Here is a 23,830-nt window from a genome sequence, read left to right on the forward strand (position 1 = left end):
CCCGCACTAGGCAAAAACAGATAATAAAGAGTTTTTCTGGGACTCTAAGGATAAATCTCAGGACCCCCCCCCCCCCCAAAGCTTTTGGCACTCTAAATATAACTAAGATATACATACCTAGATTGCATCCCGCTTATGCTATTGGCCTACAGTGCATCAACATGATGCCCATGGTTACATCATGAGCATATTTGGCAATCCTGACTATGTCAAAATTCTGCATCCCACCATGTTAGCTCACACACGGTCCATATAGCACAATGTAAAAAATGGAACCTGAGATGAAAATTAGATTTAGATGTTATGTTGTAAAATACATTTTTTTTCATGAAATATATTTTTCTAATATCCCTCATTGTCGATCTATTCAGTAAACACAAAGTAGCAGTAACATACAATATAGCACTTTATCAGAATAAAAAATACATTGCTCTGGAACATATTTTCACTGTTTACACATTTTGGCTCAGTTTCTAAAACTACTGGACCCAAAATACGTTTTTTTTTTCTTTACACACTGACTTCTGGCCAAAAGCAGTAAAAGATGCTAGAATAATCAAGATCTGAACCGGTGATAGGATGCAGCTGGAGCAAGGCAGTGATTCTGACATTGGTTAACATCAGATATTTTTAGGATCAGTAGTTTTAACAGATTTGGTTTTACATTTACATGTTAAAGACCATATTTTTGCTTTTAAGACAGTAGTTTTATCTCCTTGCATTTGTGTTTTTGAAAAAGTTAAATAATTTATCACGTCCGTTAAAGGGGTTGTGCGCTGCCCTAAATTTCGGAGCTCTGCTCACAGCGTCTGGAAGTTCATTACTCCGAACGCTGTGTGCGGGCTTCCGTGTTCACGGCCGCCGGGTGTGACGTCACGCCCGGCCCCTCGCCCGCCCCCGCGTGACGTCTCGCCCGCCCCCTCGTGACGTCACGCCCGCCCCCTCTACCAAAGTCTATGGGAAGGGGGCGTGACAGCGGTGACCTTCCCATAGACATCGCGAGGGGCCGGATGTGACATCACGCCCGATGGCTGCGAACACGGAAGCTCGCACACAGCGTTCGGAGTAATGAACTTCCGGACGCTGTGAGCGGAGCTCCGAAAGTCAGGGCAGCACACAACCCCTTTAAGGACATAGGACGTAAGTGTACGTCTTGATGCACTTGGACTTAACGCAACAGGACGTACATTTGCGTCCTGTACATGAAGCGTACACATGCTGATGTCAGTCATCTGCAGCAATGCAGAGCTTAAAATATCTGATCGGATCTCTCGAGGCACGACAGAGGGGTTCCAATCGGCCAGGATGGTGGACAGAGGTCCCTTCACCTGCCTCTGCTGCTCTCCCGTTGTCTTCTTATCTGGTCTGCTTTCTAGCAGACCAGAGAAGTAGATCTCCGATAATACTGATCAGTTCTATGCATATGCATAGCACTGAACAGTCATAACAATCTGATTTCTGTAAGTAGTCACCTACGGGGACATAAAAAGTCTAAAATAAACATAAAAAAATTTGAATTAGCCCCTCCTCTAATAAAAATTTTAATTGCCCCTTTTTCCATTTTACCCAAAAAAGCCTTAAAGAGTACCTGTCACCAAACTTTTACTATATTGTTCCTTATGTAATTTTAAGACACTTTGCTATTTACTTGAAAAAACGGCCTCTCGGGGGCTCTGTTCTGTAACCTGCGCAAGTTAAACAGTTAGTTTGGTCTCCTCTCGGCCTGGCAGGAGACCAAACTGAGGAAGTGTGTGCTGGGCATGGCGAGGCACAGCTCTTGCAGGTTTCAGTGGCATCGGACCTGCTGGGGAAAACCTACTTTCTCGTGTTAGGAGCTCACACAACTTGAGCAAAAGGAAAGGTATGATACAGAGCTTTTTAAAGCTCGGAAACATTTTTTTAAGGGCAGGAGTCGCGTAGTCATGAACGTAAAAAAAAAAAATCCCAAATCTCAGCTTTTTTGTCACATCACATTTAAAAAAAATTTTTTTATAAAAAGCTTTTAAAATGTCACAAAAGTAGTACCAATTAAAGCTACAGATCTTTGCTCAAAAAGATTAGCCCTCATACAGCCTAGTATATGGAAAAATGAGAATGTTATAGGTGGGCAAATAGGGCCCGTGGGAATTACGGACCCTACCGCGTGCCCAAGGGGGGACCGGACCAGGATGCCTGCTGAAATCATTCAGCAGGCATCCCGTGCAAATGCCCAGATGGGTCTTGAGAACCCCTATAATAACAGCACAACTGAGTTCCTAGATGAAAAGTTTGTCTAAAAGTTTGTCTGAGAAGTTTCCTAAAGCTCCATTAGACTCCACTAGACAATCTTAGTGATACACGTGTGCAGGGCAAATATATGCTGACACCAACTAAACAAATCTGTGTAGGTGAGTATAAATTTGAAACATGACTCACGATTTCTTTGGAAAATTCTTCCGAATTTATTTCCTTGTTTCTTTTTTCATATTGCACATCGGCTTGTCTCACAAGACTTTTATAACAGCATTTTAGCAGCAGAAATTAGCAGCATAAACCCTAGCATAACGTTTCAGGGGCAGACCCCTTATGCATGAATAAGGGGATCTGCCCCTGAAACCAATAGCAGCTGGCAGGGGAGGAGTTAATGTCCCCTTCTCGCAACTCTCCTCGCCCACCGCGTTCAGTCAGTGGGCAGAGCTGTGAGAAGGAGCCAGGGACCCCCCTCTTTGAAGATCTGAGCCCCTCAGAGAAGCTGTATAGTTCAGGGTGAGATTGCTACTAAAGGGACAGGTAGGAGGTAAAAAAAAGGGGTTCAGGGCACTGCATTTTGCCCTCCCCCCCCATTTTTTCGTTTTTGGCAGCTGCGTTTTTTCCCCCCTATAATAACAGTATGTGATTTATAATCACACACCATTATATATAAAGTTAACTACAAGCACACACACTGCATATTTCCCCGCACCCACACACAACACCTCCCCCCCCCCCGCCACTGCCCCCTCCCTCCTCGCCACTGTAGAAAAAAGGCGATGGCCCTCCGGCCATTTTCGGCGGCAGAGGCATACGTTTTACTTGCCTCCAACTCCGAATCTGCCAGTGCGGATGAGGCAGATCCTACTTTCCTGTGTTCTTCCTCGTCCTCCTCATCATCTACCAATGATGATGAGTCCCCCCGTACGGCATCGGAGACGCCATCAGGCGAGGCCACGTACCCCCCATGAAAGTGACCCAGTGACCGGCACTATTACGAGCATCCATTCCACTCGTAGTAGAGTCCGACCCCCCCACCCCCCGGATCTCCCTTCCGGTGAACTTGTCTGGAGACCCCCAGAGGGTTATCAGCCACGGATTCCTGAGTTTGTTGGCAACTCAGGAATCCGGATTGACACTGCTGGATACACTGAAATTGACTATTTCTCTATCGGCTCCATTGGGGGACACAGACCATGGACATATGCTGCTGTCTCTAGGAGGCTTGACACTATGGCAACAAGAAAAGTCAGCTCCTCCCTGCAGGGTATACCCGCCCACAGGCACCTGAGGTAATCAGTTTCAGCTTAGTGTCTAAGGAGGTAGACATGGTCTTGAGTTCTCTCCAGACCAGGTCTTATGTTTATATTATTTTCCTAGATTTAGGGATATGTTAGTTTTTTTTTAAATTCTGTTTTCTTTCCTGTTTTCAGGTGGGGACTGCGGTTCACTGTCTCCCCATTGCGATGGAGGGGGCAAGCATCCTGGATGTACTGTTAACCCTCTCTCGCCAACGGTCAGTGCCTGGGGTTGTACCTCATGGGTCCGGGTCCCCCTACCTCCCTGTTCGCCTCGCTTTGAGCTTGGCTTGCTGCAGGTGACAATGCTGGCTGAAGACTTCATAGGAAGACTTCATGAGGTAAGTTCTTCTGACTGAGGTGAGTATTTTTCCCCCTTTTTTCCTCAGGTGTGGATTTGCAACCTCTGGAGACCCTCAGTTTTTGGCCCACTTTTACTGAGGGGTGGGCTGAACAGGGGTTATTCTTTATTACTGGGGTGAGCAGTGAAATGTGTGCGGCACAGTTTATCTCACCGACCACTTATGTGCTCTGGCCACTTATGTGTGGGGCACAGTTTATTACACACTTGTGTGTGGGACACTGTTATTAATGCGGCTCACTTCGGCAGCCACGCCGTCACTTTTTATTCTCTGCGGGCACACATTGCCGGCGGCATCTTTGCCTGTTCTGTTCCTCGCGGAGCAGGGAGCGGGCGCCATTAATATTTCTCTTTGTTCTTCGGCGGCCGATGCGCTTTAGCTACGCCCACCAGGGCCGCCGGAGCTTCTGCATGGCGTGAACAGGCCACCAATCAGCACTGTGTGCGTGCATATGGGTGGCAGGGTTCGGCCGCCCCTCCAGCCTGGGTTCTCTCCCTCCCCTAGTCTATATCCGACTTGGCTCAGATCTCCCGTTATGTGGTGACTGCATTGGAGAGGCCTTCCCGACCCTCCGGAGGGTCCCGCTCTCCCCCTATACTGATGCTCTCACAGCGTCATAGGGGTGTTTTTCATTTGACTCATCATCCGAGTCTTCTGGCAGGCATGGGCGCTCCCCTTACAGGCATCGCCCCGTTACTCCGCCCTGTAGCAAGCGTTGCTCCCCTAGAGGACGCTCCCATGGTCGCCGCTCTGGCTCTCCAGACCCGCGTACCTGGTCAGTCTCCCCCTCTTCCAGGGCCGCCTCAAACTTTCCCATTCACCTGGAGAACTTGTGGATAAAGTTCAGAGTCGGCCTCTGTTTCAGAGGACCACACGGATATATCGGACACGATGCACTCATTGGTCTCGGCCATAAGAGACACCTTCCATCTAGAGGACCCAGGAACTTCGGTCGTGGCTCCAGAAGTTTCCTTTCATCGTGCCCAACCTCCAGGGCTGCCTCACATCGTTCTCATCCATCCGGAGGATTTGTGGATGAGATTTCTGATTCGGCCTCCGACTCAGAGGACCGCACGGATATGCCTGATGTGGTGTACTCATTGGTTTCGGCCATAAGAGACGCCTTCCAGCTAAAGGACCCAGGAACTTCGGACGTGGTCCAGAAGTTTCCTCTCATCATGCCCGACCTCTTCCAGGGCTGCCTCACCTCGTTCCCATTCACCTGGAGAACTTGTAGATGAGGTTTCTGATTCGGCCACCAAATCAAAGGAATGCACGGATGCCTGATGTGGTGTACTCATTGGTTTAGCCCATAAGAGACACCTTCCATCTAAAGGACCCAGGAACTTCGGACGTGGCTCCAAAACTCTCCTTTTTTTGTGCCCAACCGGCACCCAAGACCTTCAGCTCTCACGCTGAATTTTACGCCCTGCTGGTATCCGCCTGGAGGCACCCTGACAAGAAGTTTCAGGAAACAAAGATGGTTCAAGCGCGGTATTCTTTTGCCAAGGACCTCATTGCTCGGTGGACCTCCTCTCCAACTGTGGATCTGCCGGTCTCCCGCCTCTCTAAGGCGCCTACCTGGCCGTTGGCTGAGGCGGCTGCCTTCAAGGATCCAACAGACATGAAGGTGGAGACTTTGGCAAACTTTGCCTTTTAGACAGCAAGATCTTCCTGCTTTTGCTTCAGCCTGGGTGTCAAGGGCCCTTTCAGTATGGTCTCCCATCTCCGCCAGGGTAGTCTTCAAGATCCCTCTGGAGAATTTATTTAATCTAGCTCTCCGATGCTCCGCAGCTGGAGATTTTCTGTGTTCTGCTTCCATGCGCAGCCACTGGCTGCCTTTGCCACACGCTACCTGGTAACCACCGTCCCTCCATGTGGCTTAAAGCCTGGAATGTGGACGCGGCCTTCAGGAAGTGAGGCGATGGGCGGAAAAGAGTTCTTTACTACCTCTGGATAAGGCTCACAGGACCGCTTTCTGTCGTAAGCCCTCCTTCAGGTTCTGCGGACCTTTGGTGCCACCAAAGGGTACCAACAAAGGGTCCAGCCAGGCTCCTTCACGGGAAGAGGGCTCCCTCCTTCCGGACCTGTCCCTCCCGGAGGTCGGCTATCCGTTCCGGCCCTTTTGCGGCCCCATCAGGCACCCGTAGGCCTTCCTTGGTCTGAAGGGTCACCCCCACCCGCCGACCTTTCTTGGTTGGCTAGTCGCCTCTTACTTCTGGGATGCCTGGACCACGCACATTCAGGATCCTGCTCCTTTTCTATCCAGGGAGTAATTGTCCCGGTTCCTTCAGGGGAACGTATTCGAGGCTTATTCCAACCTCTTTGTGGTCCCCAAGAAAGGCTTTTCTGTTCGCCCAATCTTGGTTCTCGAGTATCTCAGCCAGCATCTTCTGCTTTCTTCTCAAATGGAGTTTGGTGCTGGCATCCCTGGTTCATGGGGAATTTTCGTTGTTTCCCGGTCATCAGCGGTACCTCCGCTTAGCATTTCTGGACGGTCATTTTCTATTGTGGCTCTCCATTTCGGTCTGACCACTCCTCCGCGGACCTTTACCAAAGTCCTGGTGCCTGTGATAGCCCTTTTATGGACAACAGTTGTTTCCGTGATTCCTTACTTGGACGACCTCCTGATCAGAGCTCCAGCCATGGCCCAGATCCTGAAGAGTCTTAATCACAACCTCCAGACCTTGTCTCACTTTGGTTGGATGGTCAGTCGGGACATGTCCAACCACTCTCCTGGAGCTCCAGTTTCCATTCGCTTTTGCATGGATGTCCTGGGTCGGTTAGTGGCGGCCGTGGAGGCCATGCCATTTTCCCAGTTTCATCAGTGACCTCTTCAACTGGTGATTCTCTTCCGGTGGGACAGGTCTCCATTGTCTCTCGACCGCAAGATCGTTCTCTCTCGACAGTCTTGTCGGTCCCTTCTATGGTGGCTTCGTTTAACCACTGTTTTTTTCAGGGACGCTCCTTCCTGCCCCTCCCTGCCAGTCCCGCCACAACCGAAGCGTTCCTCTCTCTTGGTCAGGCTTTGCCCTACCTTATCTGTTTCCTCCCCTTCCTCTCTTTTTGGGGCCGTGAGGAAACTCTCAGCAGAGGGCGTTTCCGGCATTCTCATGGCCCAGCCTGGCCCCGGCGTGCTTGGTACGTCGTCGTGGTCAGGCTCCTGAACGACTTAATGCTGCGCCTTCTCTATCGCCTAGACCTCTTATCTCAGGTGTTCTGTGCCACCCCTATTTACGGTCTCTGCTTTGGACGGCATGGCGGTTGAGACAGCAGTTCTGAGGACCTTTGAGGTTTCTCTTCCAGAGGGGTTTGCGCCATGCTGAGGGCACACAAGCCTTCCTCTGCAAGATTTACCACCATACCTGGCGGTCTTATTTTCGTTGGTGTGAAACTCAGCCTTTTTCTCCGGTCGTGGTTTTCCTTCCCCGACCCCTTTCCCTTTCCAGTCGGGGCTGGCCCAAGAGTTGGCTTTCAGCTCCCTTAAGGGTCAAAGGTTTGGCCCTTTACATTCTTTTTCAACGTCCTCTGGTGTTCAATTATCTTGTCCGAAGCTGGTTCAGGGAGTGGCACAAGCTGCCCCTCCCTATCGGTCCCCTTCTTTCCCTTGGGACTTACACTTGGTCTTAGGTGCCCTGCGAGGTGCCACTTTTGAACCTCTCAGGGACATTTCTCTTCACCTCCTTCCCCGGAAGGTGGCGTTCCTTATTTCTCTTACCTCGGTTTGGAGGGGTCAGAGCTGGCAGCTCTCTCCTGCCGTTCTCCCTTCCTGGTTGTATACCAGGACAAGTTGTTTTCCGTCAAGGTCCGTCCTTCTTACCTGAGATGTGTTTGCTCCACCACTTAGTTGTGATGAGGGCTGTTCGGACTTGTTTTTCCGGAAGGTCGTCGTACAGGACAACCTGCTTCTACGGCCACCATTTTTCGGTGGATCCGGTCTGCTATTTCGGAAGCTTACCGCTGCAAGGGGAAGATCCCACCCTTCAGGGTTTTGGCTCATTCCACCCGTTTTTTGGGGCATCCTGGGCACTCCGCTACGTGGCTTCGGCCTCGCAGTTCTGTAAAGCGTCCACGTGGTCGTCTTTGCACACTTTCACAAGGTCCTACCAGATTCATACCTTTGCATCAGCTGATGCTCCTCTGGGCCGTAAGGCGTTGCAGGCGGCGGTGGTCCAGCCGTCCACCTGACTGATTTCCTTACCCACCCAAGGGACGGCTTTGGTATGTCCCATGGTCTGTATCCCCCAATGGAGCCGATAGAGAAAAGGAGATTTTTATGCTTACCGTAAAATCTCTTTCTCGAAGGATCCATTGGGGGACACAGCTCCCACCCCTTTTTTTCTGGTGTTCCTATTTCAGTTATCTGTCCGAGGGTGTGTTCAGTTACCTTTTTCTTCTGGTTGCTCGAACAGTTTGTGTTTTTTTTTTCTCCTGACCTGTCGGTCTTCTCCTATTGCTCTGGCACTAAAACTGATTACCTCAGGTGCCTGTGGGCGAGTATACCCTGCTGGGAGGAGCCGACTTTTTTTTGTTGCCATAGTGTCAAGCCTCCTAGAGACAGCAGCATATACCCATGGTCTGTGCCCCCCAATGGATCCTTCGAGAAAGAGATTTTACGGTAAGCATAAAAATCTCGTTTTTAGTTATTTTTTTTAGGTGACAGCTTTGTCAATCTAATGGTGGAGCAGACGAATCTGTATGCCCAACAGTTCATCGTCCACCACCCTGATTCGTTTTTGGCTAGGTCCAATGAATGTTACGCCGTCAGTGCAGCCAAAATGAGAACATTTTGGGGCCTCGTGCTGCATATGGGCCTGGTCATAAACCCAGTGTCAGGCAGTACTGGAGCAGGGATGTCCCCTACCAGACCCCGCTTTACAGTATGGCCATGACACAGAAGGGGTTCGAGGCCATTCGGAAATGCCTCCATTACACTGATAATGCGGCATGTCCCCGCCGAGGTGATTCCGCCTATGACCGGCTTTACAAAGTGAGTCCGGTCATAGATCACTTTGGGGCCAAATTTTTGGAGGCCTACGTACCGCTCAGGGAGCTCTCGGTAGATGAGTCTCTAATCAGTTTTAAGGGGAGACTCATCTTCCGTCAGTATATTCCCTCAAAGCGGGTGTGGTATGGCCTGAAACTCTACAAACTTTGTGAGAGTACCTCCGGGTACACTTACAAGTTTAGAGTCTATGAGGGATGAGATTCCCATATTGAACCCCCAGAAGTTCCCCCCACTCTTGGCGTTAGCTTGAAACTCGTTTGGGACCTTGTGCACCCATTGCTGGATAAGGGTTACCACGTGTACGTCGACAACTTTTATACCAGCATCCCTCTGTTCACATCACCTGCCGCCAGATCCACGTCCGCTTGTGGGACTGTGCAGAAGAACCAGAGAGGCCTCCCTCTAAATTTTATCAAGACACCTATGCCCAAGGGTGAGTCCCATGCCCTTACCCATGAAAACCTGTTGCTGGTCAGGTATAAGGATAAGAGGGATGTCCTTATGCTGACCACAATTCATGGTAACGGCAGCTCACCTGTCCCTGTGCGAGATACCACAACAACGGTCCTCAAGCCTGATTGTATTCTGGACTACAATAAGTATATGGGTAAGTTGATCTTTCTGATCAATTCCTCAAGCCATACATGGCCATTCGGAAAACCCGGGTATGGTACAAAAAAGTTCCGGTCTACTTGGTACAGGTTGCCATGTACAACTCTTTTGTACTGTCCCAGTACACTGGCAACACAGGGACATTCCTCCAGTTCCAAGAAGAAGAAGTCCTAAAGGCCCTGATCTTTGGCGACCAGGAAAGAGCAGGCCGGACTTCCCAAGAAACTGGAAATATAGGTGCCAGGATTGTCCCCAGCCAACACTTTCCAGGTGAGGTCCCCAACACTGGAAAGAAGGGACGATCCCAGAAAAAATGCAGTGTGTGGCACAAGAGGGGGATGCGGAAGGACACCACCACTCAATGTGACACTTGCCCCGATCACCCGGGCCTCTGCATTAAAAACTGCTTCAGGGAGTATCACACTTCCATGCAGTACTAAATTTTCCCTTTTCATTTAAATTTTCCATAATTTGACCCCAATGTACCAAGTCCAGAGTACATTCCAAATTTTAACACCATAAAACCACTAAATTGCCCAAAAAAATTCTTATAAAAAAAGAAAAAAGAATTGATAAGACCTCTGGGGGTATTTTTTCCAAAAATGGGTCATTGGTCACTGAGTCACTATCATCGGGGACTTTTTTTTGTTGCCTCAAATGCGCAGCGCTCTCTCTCCACCTGAACGGGGTGCGCATTTGAGGCAACAGGTTAGGGACGGCAACACACATCACATTCCCAGAATAATGATTCAGAGCATAGGGTTTGGGGTGGGCATATTTTTTAGTTTTGGCTATGCTCTGGGTCATCATTCTGGGAACATAACCTATTTTATGATTTTACGTCCCACTGTACCCCATTTTAGTAATTTACCCCATGTAAAGCTCCTTTAGCGGGGGTCCCGCTGTTCTGGCTCTATAGGCAGCTATGTAAAAGCTCAAGGCCCCTGACTGCTTTCCTGCTCTACCGAGACTGGTGTGCACCTGCAGAGCTGTTTATGCTACATATGAGGTATGTCCTTACTCCAAAGAAATGTACTTACATATTTACAGTGACATTTTCTCTTGTTACCACTTGTGAAAATGAAAAATTTGGGGTAACCCCAGCATTTTAGTGTAATAAATCTAATTTTTCCTTTTCACATCCTACTTTAATTAACTTTTATGAAACACCTGTGGGGTGTTAAGGCTCACTGTAATACTTGTTACGTGCCTTGAGGGTTGTAATTTCCAAAGTAGTATGCCAAGTGTTTTTTTTTTTTTTGCTGTTCTGGCACCATAGGAGGGGCTTCCTAAATGCGACATGCCTCCCAAAAACCATTTCAGCAAAATTTGCTTTCCAAATCCAAATGTGACTCCTTCTCTTCTGAGCATTGTAATGCACCCGCATTTTCTCCTTTTACCCCTTGTAAAAAATGTAAAATTTGGGGGAAAACCAACATTTTAGTGAAAAAAAAAATCATTCACACATCCAACCTTAACGAAAAGTCGTGAAACCCCTGTGGGGTGTTAGGGCTCACTGTACCACTTGTTACCTTGTTACGTTCCTTGAGGGGTGTAATTTCCAAAATAGTAGGCCATGCAGGTCTTTTTTTTTTTTTTTTTGCTGCTCTGGTTCCATAGGGGATTCCAAACATTTTGGCAAAATTTGCTTTCCAAAAGCCAAATGGGACTCCTCTTCTGAGCATTGTAGTTCGCCCGCCGTGCACTTGACATCCACACATGGGGTATTTCCACATTTTGGGGTAACACATTTTGGGGGGCATTTTCTCCTATAACCCCTTGTAAAAATTTTACATTTGGGGGAAAACTAGCATTTTAGTGGAAAAAAAAAATCTTTTACACATCCAACTTTAGCGTAAAGTCGTAAAACACCTGTGGGGTGTTAAGGCCCACTGTACCCCTTGTTACATTCCTTGAGGGGTCTAATTTCCAAAATAGTAGGCAATGTGTTTATTTTTTTTAATTAATTTTTTATTTTTTTGCTGTTCTGGCACCATAGGGGCTTCTTAAATGTGACATGCTACCCAAAAACCATTTCAGAAAAACTCATTCTTCAAAATCCCACTGTTACTCCTTCCCTTCTGAGCCTTGCAGTGCACCTATAGAGCCCATTTTGCATTCACTTCCAGGCAGTGGAAGAGAGAGGTGGATTGTGATGTGAGTAGTATAAAAGTGAGGGGACTTAAAATTAAGGGAATACTGTAAGAAGTATTGTGAGCATTTGAGTGCATTTCTGTTCTTCTGTCTCCCCCCCCCCCCCCCCTGTCTTTCTCTGTCTGGGAGGATTACAGGTGGAGAGAGGGTGGAGTAACTAAATAATTAGCAGCTGATAAATTGCCGCTGTTTGCAGACAGCTGGCCATTTGCATTCACTTCCAGGCAGTGGAAGAGAGAGGTGGATTGTGGTAAATATAAAAAACAAGTACACTAAGCGATTGTTGAGTTAGCGATTGTTTGTCTGTATACAAGAGTGTGAAGTATACAAGTGAGTAGTATAAAAGTGAGGGGACTGAAAAGTAAGGGAGTTTAAATTGAAATATTTGATTGTTTTTATTGTTTTTTTTTTCTGTTAAATTTTGCAATCCCCAAATCTAGTATGGCCTCCATGTTGGAAAAGGCAGTCCAGTGTTCATCTTGCACAATGTATGCAATCCTTGAACAGCAGTTTGAGGGTGCATATTGTGTGAGATGTGTGCTAGTTGTTCATTTGGAAGTCCAGATCCTGGATGTAGAGATCAACTAGCAACACTTAGACGCATTGACAACATGGAGAGGAGTCTCCTGCTCACTGAGCAAGTACTCTCTGGGGTAGAGGTGGGGGAGGATAGTGGGACAGAGGTGCAGGACAGTAAGGCAGTTAGCTGGGCTACAGTTAGAAAACGGGGTATAGGGAAAAGTGTCAGGAAGGCTAGTCCTGATCTGGCACACCCCAACAAGTTTTCTCGGTTGGCAGATGAGGGGGGATGCCATTTCAGAGCTAGCGGTAACAGCAGCAGGACTCTGCCTCTGACCGCCAGGGGGAGGTGGTCTGCTCCAGTAAGGAGGGAGGGAGGAGTGCAGGGCAGGCCAGACAGGTACTTGTAGTGGGGGACTCAATTATTAGGGGGACAGACACGGCGATCTGTCACAAAGACCGGGATCGCCGAACAGTGTGTTGTCTTCCTGGCGCTCGAGTTCGGCAAATCGTGGATCGGGTTGACAGGTTGCTGGGTGGGGCTGGAGAGGACCCAGCAGTCATGGTACATATTGGCACCAATGACAAAGTAAGAGGTAGGTGGAGTTTCCTTAAAAATGATTTCAGGGACTTAGGCTGCAACCTTAAGGCAAGGACCTCCAAGGTAGTATTTTCTGAAATATTACCTGTACCACGAGCCACAACAGAGAGGCAGCGGGAGATTTGGGAGGTAAACAAGTGGTTCAGAAGCTGGTGTAGGAAGGAGGGGTTTGGGTTCATGGAGAACTGGGCCGACTTTGCTGTCAGATACCGGCTCTACCGTAGGGACGGGCTGCACCTTAATGGGGATGGTGCAGCTGTGCTTGGGGAGAAGATGGCTAGAAGGGTGGACGGGTGTTTAAACTAGGGATTGGGGAGAGGGAACCTACCACATAGAGGGGGAAGATAGTGTAGATAGAGGGGGGACTTAATGTACCTGGGGGTGGAGCGGAGGGAGGGGTTAGAATAGTTAATAGGGATAGGCGTCATAGGAAAAAAAACATACGCCATTGAATTGCATGTTGACTAATGCCAGAAGTCTGTCAAATAAAACTGATGAACTGGAGTTTAAAATTTCTGAGGAGGATTATGACAAAGTGGGTATAACATAGACTTGGTTGGACAATAGCTGTGACTGAGCGGTCCCCATACAGGGTTATAGTCTATTCAGGAAGGATCGGACAAATCGGAAAGGGGAAGGAGTTTGTCTTTATGTCCAGTCTGAAGACCGCACTGTGGGAGGATATTTGGGAGGGAAATGATAATGTGGAGTCACCATGGGTAGAAATATATTGAGATAAAAATAAAAAAAATTCTGATTTTTTCTATAAGCCACCGAACATAATGGAAGAGCCAAAAGATCAATTGTTGAGGCAAATAAACAAGGCAGCAAATCAAAATTATGTGATAATAATGGGGGACTTTAACTATCCTGATATAAACTGGGAGACTGAGACCTATGAATCTCATAAACGAAACAGGTTTCTGACTATAGCTAAAGACAATTATCTGTCCCAAATGGTGCAGGGCCTGACCAGAGGGGGTGCCCTACTAGATTTAATATTAACCAACGTACCTGAGAGAGTAATTAATGTGCAAATAGGACACCTAGGAAATAGTGATCACAATATAATACATTATAAATTGTTCTTCAATAAGGGAATCTCTCGAGGGGCCACAAAAACAATGAACTTTAGGAAGGCAAAGTTCGATCAACTCAGAAGCCCTTAACAATATAAAATGGGATAATGTCCTCAAAAAGAACAATACTGACACTAAATGGGAGGCTTTTAAAAATATCTGAAATTCTCACTGTAAGATGTATATACCTTATGGGAATAAAAGGTTCAGAAATAAAAGAAAACCAATATGGATGAAGAAAAATGTTAAGGTGGCAATAAACGACAAAATTAAAGCATTTAAACTACTAAAACAGGACAACAGTGATGAAGCATTTAAAAGCTATAGAGAAAAATGTAAAATATGTAAAAAAAAACTGATAAAAGCTGCAAAAATAGAGACAGACACTCATTGCCAAAGAAAGTAAAACTAACCCCAAAATGTTCTTTAAAGCGTACCTGTCATAGTGCAAAAAAAAAGAAAGTGATATGTTACTCAGGACCCAATCCTGATCATGTGCATATAATTTTTATGTGTGTCGGACTTATATATCCAGAGATATAAGCATTTATCTGCTGGTGAGTTACTTTTTCATTGTGCACGCTGGAGGGGGCGTGTCAGTCTGTCTCCCTCACAGGAGCAAGCCTGTGCAGTCAGCCAATCAGTACTCTCTACTCTGTAACCCTTTCCTCTCTGGTTTTATGCTGTGTCATGTGTCAGAGGAAGATACTTGGAGCTTGCCTGCAGTAATCAGAAGACATTATGGTGAATTCATTACAGGATTAAATGTATAAATATAAGAATAGATCTTTATAAAATTAGTGCAAGGATTTTTTAGATAAAAGTACTGCATTTTTATGAATACGTGTTCTATCTGTTTTATCTTCTCCTAGTAAAGCTGGATGCTAATCAGCATAGCTGTCACTATGTGTGTCATTCATCTTTCACAGACTCCGGAATGTCTGATCAACTTCTTTGTCATTCAGGAGTCCGAAAAAGCTTTGACTATTTCAGCATGCTGGGAGTTGTAGTTTAGTAACAACTGAAGCTGCAATGTTTGTAAATAACTGTGTTAGAGCAGTGTTGCATCCAGCTGTTTTAAAACTACAGCTCCCAGCATGTCCACACATTCTTTATCTGTAGTTTTGCATACACAATAGAAATCTCCTATACTGGATACCGGTATGCTTTACGGCCGGTATCCAGTTTGTTGTAAAATCTAGACTAGTCTGTCTGGCTAAAAGACAGGCGACCCCTAGTGGTGGCTATTTTGAGCTTGAATTTCAGGTGAATTTTTTTTTTTTTTAACAGGTTTAAATTGTGAAATGTCATATTATAATGAGTCCTGCAATATATGAAAAGTTTTTAACAATGACAGTGCCTCTTTAACTATATAAATAGCAAAAAGGTCAAAAATGAAAGTGTTGGCCCTTTAAAAAAATGATGAGGAAGAAATTATAAACGGGGATCAGAAAAAGCAAATATATTAAACAAATTCTTCTCCACTGTATTCACAGAGGAAAGGGAAATGCCAGGTGAAATACAATGAGATTAGGTAAACTCCCCAGTACAGGTCACCTGTCTAACCCAGGAAGAAGTACAGTGTCGCCTACAAAAAATCTAAATAGACAAATCACCTGGTCCAGATGGCATTCACCCCCGTGTTCTAAAGGAACTAAGTAATGTGATAGACAGACCCCTATTTGTAATATTCAGGTACTCTATAGTGACGGGGACTGTTCCCCAGGACTGGTGCATGGCAAATGTGGTGCCAATATTTAAAAAGGGGTCAAAAGATGACCCCGGGAATTATAGACCTGTTAGTTTAACCTCCGTTGTATGTAAATTGTTTGAGGGTTTTCTAAGAGATGCTATTTTGGAATATCTTGATAAAAATAAATGTATGACTCTATATCAGCATGGCTTTATGAGGGATCGGTCCTGTCAAACTGACCTGATCAGCTTTTATGAGGAGGTGAGCTCCAGACTGGACCTGGGGAAATCGCTGGATGTCGTATATCTGGATTTTTCCAAAGCATTTGTCCCGCCTCGGCCAGTGATAGGCTGAAGCTCTGTGTGACGTGCCGGGCTAACAGGAAGTAAGGAGAATACAGCCCTGGGACCAAACACCTGTACCGGAGCTCCGGGGGCTCGTTGGCAGGTAAGAGAAAGTGTGTTTTCTTTTACTTTGCAGCCCGGACGGGATAAAATTAAAAAAGTGCGTGCCGGACTACTCCTTTAATGCTTAAAGTGACAGTGGTCAGATGTGCAAATAATGGCCGGGTCCTTAAGGTGAACATGGGCTGGGTCCTTAACCCCTTAAGGACGCAGGCCGTAAATGTACGTCCTGGTGAGGTGGTACTTAACGCACCAGGACGTACATTTACGTCCTGTGCATAACCGCGGGCATCGGAGCGATGCCCGTGTCATGCGCAGCTGATCCCGGCTGCTGATCGCAGCCAGGGACCCGCCGGCAATGGCCGACGCCCGCGATCTCGCGGGCGTCCGCCATTAACCCCTCAGGTGCCGGGATCAATACAGATCCCGGCATCTGCGGGAGTTCGCGATTTAAATGAACGATCGGATCGCCCGCAGCGCTGCTGCGGGGATCCGATCATTCATAACGCCGCACGGAGGTCCCCTCTCCTTCCTCCGTGCGGCTCCCGGCGTCTCCTGCTCTGGTCTGTGATCGAGCAGACCAGAGCAGAAGATGACCGATAATACTGATCTGTTCTATGTCCTATACATAGAACAGATCAGTATTAGCAATCATGGTATTGCTATGAATAGTCCCCTATGGGGACTATTCAAGTGTAAAAAAAATGTAAAAAAATGTAAAAGTAAAAGTAAAAAAAAAGTGAAAAATCCCCTCCCCCAATAAAAAAGTAAAACGTCCGTTTTTTCCTATTTTACCCCCAAAAAGCGTAAAAAACATTTTTTATAGACATATTTGGTATCGCCGCGTGCGTAAATGTCCGAACTATTAAAATAAAATGTTAATGATCCCGTACGGTGAACGGCGTGAACGAAAAAAAATAAAAAATCCAAAATTCCTACTTTTTTAATACATTTTATTTAAAAAAAAATTATAAAAAGTGTATTAAAAGTTTTTTATGTGCAAATGTGGTATCAAAAAAAAGTACAGATCATGGCGCAAAAAATGAGCCCCCATACCGCCACTTATACGGAAAAATAAAAAAGTTAGAGGTCATCAAAATAAAGGGATTATAAACATACTAATTTGGTTAAAAAGTTTGTGATTTTTTTTAAGCGCAACAATAATATAAAAGTATATAATAATGGGTATCATTTTAATCGTATTGACCCTAAGAATAAAGAGCACACGTCATTTTTACCATAAATTGTACGGCGTGAAAACAAAACCTTCCAAAATTAGCAAAATTGCGTTTTTCGTTTTAATTTCCCCACAAAAATAGTGTTTTTTGGTTGCGCCATACATTTTATGATATAATGAGTGATGTCATTACAAAGGACAACTGGTCACGCAAAAAACAAGCCCTCATACTAGTCTGTGGATGAAAATATAAAAGAGTTATGATTTTTAGAAGGCGAGGAGGAAAAAATGAAAACGTAAAAATTAAATTGTCTGAGTCCTTAAGGCCAAAATGGGCTGAGTCCTTAAGGGGTTAAAGGGGTACCCTGGTGAAAACCTTTTTTCTTTTAAATCAACTGGTGGCAGAAAGTTAAACATATTTGTAAATTACTTCTATTAAAAAATCTTAATCCTTCCTGTACTTATTAGCTGCTGAATACTACAGAGGAAATTCTTTTCTTTTTGGAATGCTCTCTGATGACATCACGAGCACAGTTCTCTCTGCTGACGTTATTATAATAATAATAATAATAACGCTTTATTTATTGTTGTCCTTAGTGGGATTTGAACCCAAGTCCCCAGCACTGCAAGGCAGCAGTGCTAACCACTCAGCCAACATGCTGCCCTTAGCATACATCTGCTATGCATGGTTGCTAAAATGGACAGAGATGTCAGCAGTGAGCACCGTGCTCGTGATGTCATCAGTGTTCCAAAAAGAAAGGAATTTCTTCTGTAGCATTCAGCAGCTAATAAGTACTGGAAGGATAAAGATTTTTTAATAGAAGTAATTTACAAATATGTTTAACTTTCTGCCACCAGTTGATTTAAAAGAAAAAAGGTTTTCACCGGAGTACCCCTTTAACCCCTTAACCCCTTAAGGACCAGGCCATTTTACACCTTAGGACCAGAGCGCTTTTTGCACATCTGACCACTGTCACTTTAAACATTAATAACTCTGGAATGCTTTTAGTTATCAATCTGATTCCGAGATTGTTTTTTTGTGACATATTCTACTTTAACATAGTGGTAAAATTTTGTGGTAACTTGCATCCTTTCTTGGTGAAAAATCCCAAAATTTGATGAAAAATTAGAAAATTTTGCATTTTTCAAACTTTGAAGCTCTCTGCTTGTAAGGAAAATGGATATTCAAAATATTTTTTTATTTTATTCACACTTCCAATATGTCTACTTTATGTTTGCATCATAAAATTGACGAGTTTTTACTTTTGGAAGACACCAGAGGGCTTCAAAGTTCAGCAGCAATTTTCCAATTTTTCACAAAATTTTGAACCTCGCTTTTTTTCAGAGACCAGTTCAGGTTTGAAGTGGATTTGAAGGGTCTTCCCATTAGAAATACCCCACAAATGACCCCATTATAAAAACTACAGCCCCCAAAGTATTCAAAATGACAATCAGTAAGTGTTTAAACCCTTTAGGTGTTTCACAGGAATAGCAGCAAAGTGAAGGAGAAAATTCACAATCTTTATTTTTTACACTCGCATGTTCTTGTAAACCCAATTTTTGAATTTTTACAAGGGGTAAAAGGAGAAAATGTATACTTATATTTGTAGCCCAATTTCTCTCGAGTAAGCACATACCTCATATGTCTATGTAAATTGTTCGGCGGGCGCAGTAGAGGGCTCAGAAGCGAAGGAGCGACAAGGGGATTTTGGAGAGTACGTATTTCAGAAATGGTTTTTGGGGGGCATGTTGCATTTAGGAAGCCCCTATGGTGCCAGAACAGCAAAAATAACCCACATGGCATACCATTTTGGAAACTAGACCCCTTGGGGAACGTAATAAGGAATAAAGTGAGCCTTAATACCCCACAGGTGTTTCACGACTTTTGCATATGTAAAAAAAATATTTTTTTTTCACTAAAATGTGTTTCCCCCCAAATTTCACATTTTTGCAAGGGTTAATAGCAGAAAATACCCCCCAAAATTTGTAACCCCATCTCTTCTGAGTATGGAGGTACCCCATAAGTTGGCATGAAGTGCATTACGTGCGAACTACAATGCTCCGAAGAGAAGGAGTGATATTTGACTTTTTGAGAGCAAATTTTGCTCGGGGGGCATGTCGCATTTAGGAAGCCCCTATGGTGCCAAAACAGCAAAAAAAAAAACACATGGCATACCATTTTGGAATCTAGACCCCTTGAGGAACGTAACAAGGAATAAAGTGAGCCTTAATACCCCACACGGGTTTCACGACTTTTGCATATGTAAAAAAAAATGTATTATTTTTTCACTAAAATGTGTGTTTCCCCCCAAATTTCACATTTTTGCAAGGGTTAATAGCAGAAAATACCCCCCCCCCCCAAAATTTGTAACCCCATCTCTTTTGAGTATGGAGGTACCCCATAAGTGGACCTGAAGTGCACTACGTGCGAACTACAATGCTCAGAAGAGGAGGAGCACCATTGAGCTTTTGGAAAGAGAATTCGTTTGGAATGGTAGTCAGGGGCCATGTGCATTTACAAAGCCCCCGTGGTGCCAGAACAGTGGACCCCCCCCCCCCCACATGTGACCCCATTTTGGAAACTACACACCTCACAGAATTTAATAAGTGGTGCAGTGAGCATTTACACCCCACTGGCGTTTGACAGATCTTTGGGACAGTGGGCTGTGCAAATGGAAAATTACATTTTTCATTTTCACGGATCACTGTTCCAAAAATCTGTCAGACACCTGTGGGGGCGTAAATGCTCACTGCGCCCCTTATTACATTACATGAGGGGTGTAGTTTCCAAAATGGGGTCACATATGGGGGGGTCCATTGTTCTGGTACCATGGGGGCTTTGTAAACACAAGTGGCCTTCAATTCCGGACAAATTTTCTCTTCAAAATCCCAATGGCGCTCCTTCTCTTCTGAGCATTGTATTGCACCCATAGAGCACTTTACATCCACATATGGGGTATGCTCTTACTCAGAAGAAATGGGGTTACAAATTTTGGGGGGCTTTTTTTTATTTTCCCTTGGGAAAATGAAAAATTTAGGGTGACACCAGCATTTTAGTGAAATGTTTTTTTATTTTTTATTTCACTTTCCCATCCAACTTTAATGAAAATTTGTCAAACACCTGTGGGGTGTTCAGGCTCACTATACTCCTTGTTACGTTCCGTGAGGGGTGTCGTTTCCAAAATGGGGTCACATGTCTGTATTTATTGTTTTGTGTTTATGTCAGAACCACTGTAAAATCAGCCACCCCTGTGCAAATCACCAATTTAGGCCTCAAATGTACATGGTGCACTCTCACTCCTGAGCCTTGTTGTGCGTCCGCAGAGCATTTTATGCCCACATATGGGGTATCTCCGTACTCAGGAGAAATTGCGTTACAAATTTTGGGGGTCTTTTTTTCCTTTTACCTCCCGTGAAAATAAAAAGTAAAGGACAACACCAGCATGTTAGTGTAAAAAAAAAATTTTTTTTTTACACTAACAGGCTGGTGTAGACCCCAACTTTTCTTTTTCATAAGGGGTAAAAGGGAAAAAAAGCCCCCAAAATTAGTAACGCAATTTCTCCCGAGTACGGACATACCCCATATGTGGCACTAAACTGTTTCCTTGAAATACGACAGGGCTCCGAAGTGAGAGAGCGCCATGCGCATTTGAGGACTAAATTAGGGATTGCACAGGGGTGGACATAGGGGTATTCTACGCCAGTGATTCCCAAACAGGGTGCCTCCAGCTGTTGCTAAACTCCCAGCATGCCTGGACAGTCAGTGGCTGTCCGGAAATGCTGGGAGTTGTTGTTTTGCAACAGCTGGAGGCTTTGTTTTGGAAACACTGCCGTACAATACGTTTTTTTTTTTTTTTATTAGGGGGACAGTGTAAGGGGGTGTATATGTTGTGTTTTACTCTTTATTATGTGTAAGTGTAGTGTAGTGTTTTTAGGGTACGTTCACACTGGCGGGTTTACAGTGAATTTACCGCTAGGAGTTTGCGCTGCGGTGAAAAATTTGCCACAGCCCAAACTTGAAGCAGAAAACTTACTGTAAACCCGCCAGTGTGAATGTACCCTGTACGTTCACATGGGGGGGGGGGGGGGCAAACCTCCAGCTGTTTCAAAACTACAACTCCTAGCATGTACTGACAGACCGTGCATGCTGGGAGTTGTACTTTTGCAACAGCTGGAGGCACACTGGTTGGAAAACCTTCAGTTAGGTTCTGTTACCTAACTCAGTATTTTCCAACCAGTGTGCCTCCAGCTGTTGCAAAACTACAACTCCCAGCATGTACTGATCGCCGAAAGGCATGCTGGGAGATGTAGTTATGCAACAGCTGGAGGGATCGCAACTACAACTCCCAGCATGCAGAGACAGCTGTTTGCTGTTAAGGCTTGCTGGGAGTTGCAGTTTTGCAACATCTGTAGAGCTATAGTTTAGAGACCACTGCATAGTGGTCTCCAAACCGTGGACCTCCAGATGTTGCAAAACTACAACTCCCAGCATGCCCAGACAGCAAACTGCTATCTGGGCATGCTGGGAGTTGTAGTTTTGCAAGATCTGGAGGTGCACAGTATAGAGATCACTTTGCAATGGTCTCAAACTGTAGACCTCCAGCTGTTGCAAAACTGCAACTCTCAGCAAGCCTAAACATCTCTCTGGGCATGCTGGGAGTTGTAGTTTTGCAACATCTGGAGGGTTACAGTTTAGAGACCACTATAGTGGTCTCAGACTGTAGCCCTCCAGATGTTGCTAAGTAACTCACCGGCTTCCGTTGGATCCAGGGAGCTGCGTCGCGGTCCTCTTCTTCCGCCGATCGTCGCCCGCTGCCGCCGCTGATCGTCGCCGCTGCCGTCGCCGATGGGTAAGTGGATCTTCGGCGCCGGTCCCTGTCGGTTTCCCCATTCTGCCCTGCCTATTGTGGGTGGGCAGGACGGGGAAACCGAAAGTAAACCCCTCTGCCCCCGATTTGCTATTGGTGGTCGCGTCTAGACCACCAATAGCAGAGATAGGAGGGGTGGCAACCCTGCCACCTCACTCCTATCGCTACAGGGGGATCGTGGGTGTCTAGGACACCCGCGATCCCCCTTCTATTCCGGGTCACCGGGTCACCATAGACCCGTATGACCCGGAATCGGCGCAAATCGCAAGTGTGAATTCACTTGCGATTTGCGCCGATCGCCGACATGGGGGGGTCTAATGACCCCCCTGGGCATTTGCGCGGGGTGCCTGCTGATAGATATCAGCAGTCACCCCGGCGCGATCCCCGCCCGGCGGGGACCGAAATTCCCACGGGCGTACAGGTACGCCCTTGGTCCTTAAGTACCAGGGAGCAAAGGCGTACCTGTACGCCCTTGGTCCTTAAGGGGTTAAGGACCAGGCCATTTTACACCTTAGGACCAGAGCGTTTTTTGAACATCTGACCAATGTCACTTTAAACATTAATAACTCTGGAATGCTTTTAGTTATCATTCTGATTAAGAGATTGTTTTTTCGTGACATATTCTACTTTAACATAGTGGTAAAATTTTATGGTAACTTGCATCCTTTCATGATGAAAAATCCCCAAATTTGATGAAAAAATGAAAATGTTGCATTTTTCTTACTTTGAAGCTCTCTGCTTGTAAGGAAAATGGATATTCAAAATAACAAATTTTTGGGATCACATATACAATATGTCCACTTTATGTTTGCATCATAAAGTTGACATGTTTTTACTTTTGGAAGACATCAGAGGGCTTCAAAGTTTAGCAGCAATTTTCCAATTTTTCACAACTCACTATTTTTCAGTCAGCGTTTTAACCCTTTAGGTGTTTCACAGGAATAGTAGCAAAGTGAAGGAGAAAATTCACAATCTTCATTTTTTACACTCGCGTGTTCTTGTACACCCAATTTTTTTTATTTTTACAAGGGGTAAAAGGAGAAAATGTATACTTATGTTTGTAGCCCAATTTCTCTCGAGTAAGCACATACCTCATATGTCTATGTAAATTGTTCGGCGGGCGCAGTAGAGGGCTCAGATGCGAAGGAGCGACAAGGGGATTTTGGAGAGTATGTTTTTCTGAAATGGTTTTTGGGGGGCATGTTGCATTTAGGAAGCCCCTATGTTGCCAGAACAGCAAAAAAAAAAAAAAAAACACATGCCATACCATTTTTGAAACTAGACCCCTTGAGGAACGTAACAAGGAATTAAGTGAGCCTTAATACCCCACAGGTGTTTCACGACTTTTGCATATGTAAAAAAAAAAAATTTTTTCACTAAAATGTGTGTTTCCCCCCAAATTTCACATTTTTGCAAGGGTTAATAACAGAAAAGACCCCCCCAAAATTTGTAACCCCATCTCTTCTGAGTATGGAGGTACCCCATAAGTGGACATAAAGTGCACTGCAGGGGCGCCACAATGCTCAGAAGAGAAGGAGTCACATTTGCAAACTTTGCTGAAATGGGGGGACATGTCGCATTTAGGAAGCCCCTATGGTGCCATTAGAACAAAATAACCCCCACATGGCATACCATTTTGGAAACTAGACCCCTTGAGGAATGTAACAAGGGGTACATTGAACATTTAACCCAAACCCCCCCCCCCCCCCTGGTGTCTGTCAGATCTTTGGAATTTTTTATTTGCACAGCCCAATGTTCCAAAGATCTGTCAGACACCAGTGGGGTGTAAATTCTCACTGAACCTCTCATTACATTCCGTGAGGGGT

Source organism: Hyla sarda, chromosome 3, assembly GCF_029499605.1.
Source record: "Hyla sarda isolate aHylSar1 chromosome 3, aHylSar1.hap1, whole genome shotgun sequence".
Lineage (NCBI taxonomy): Eukaryota > Metazoa > Chordata > Amphibia > Anura > Hylidae > Hyla > Hyla sarda.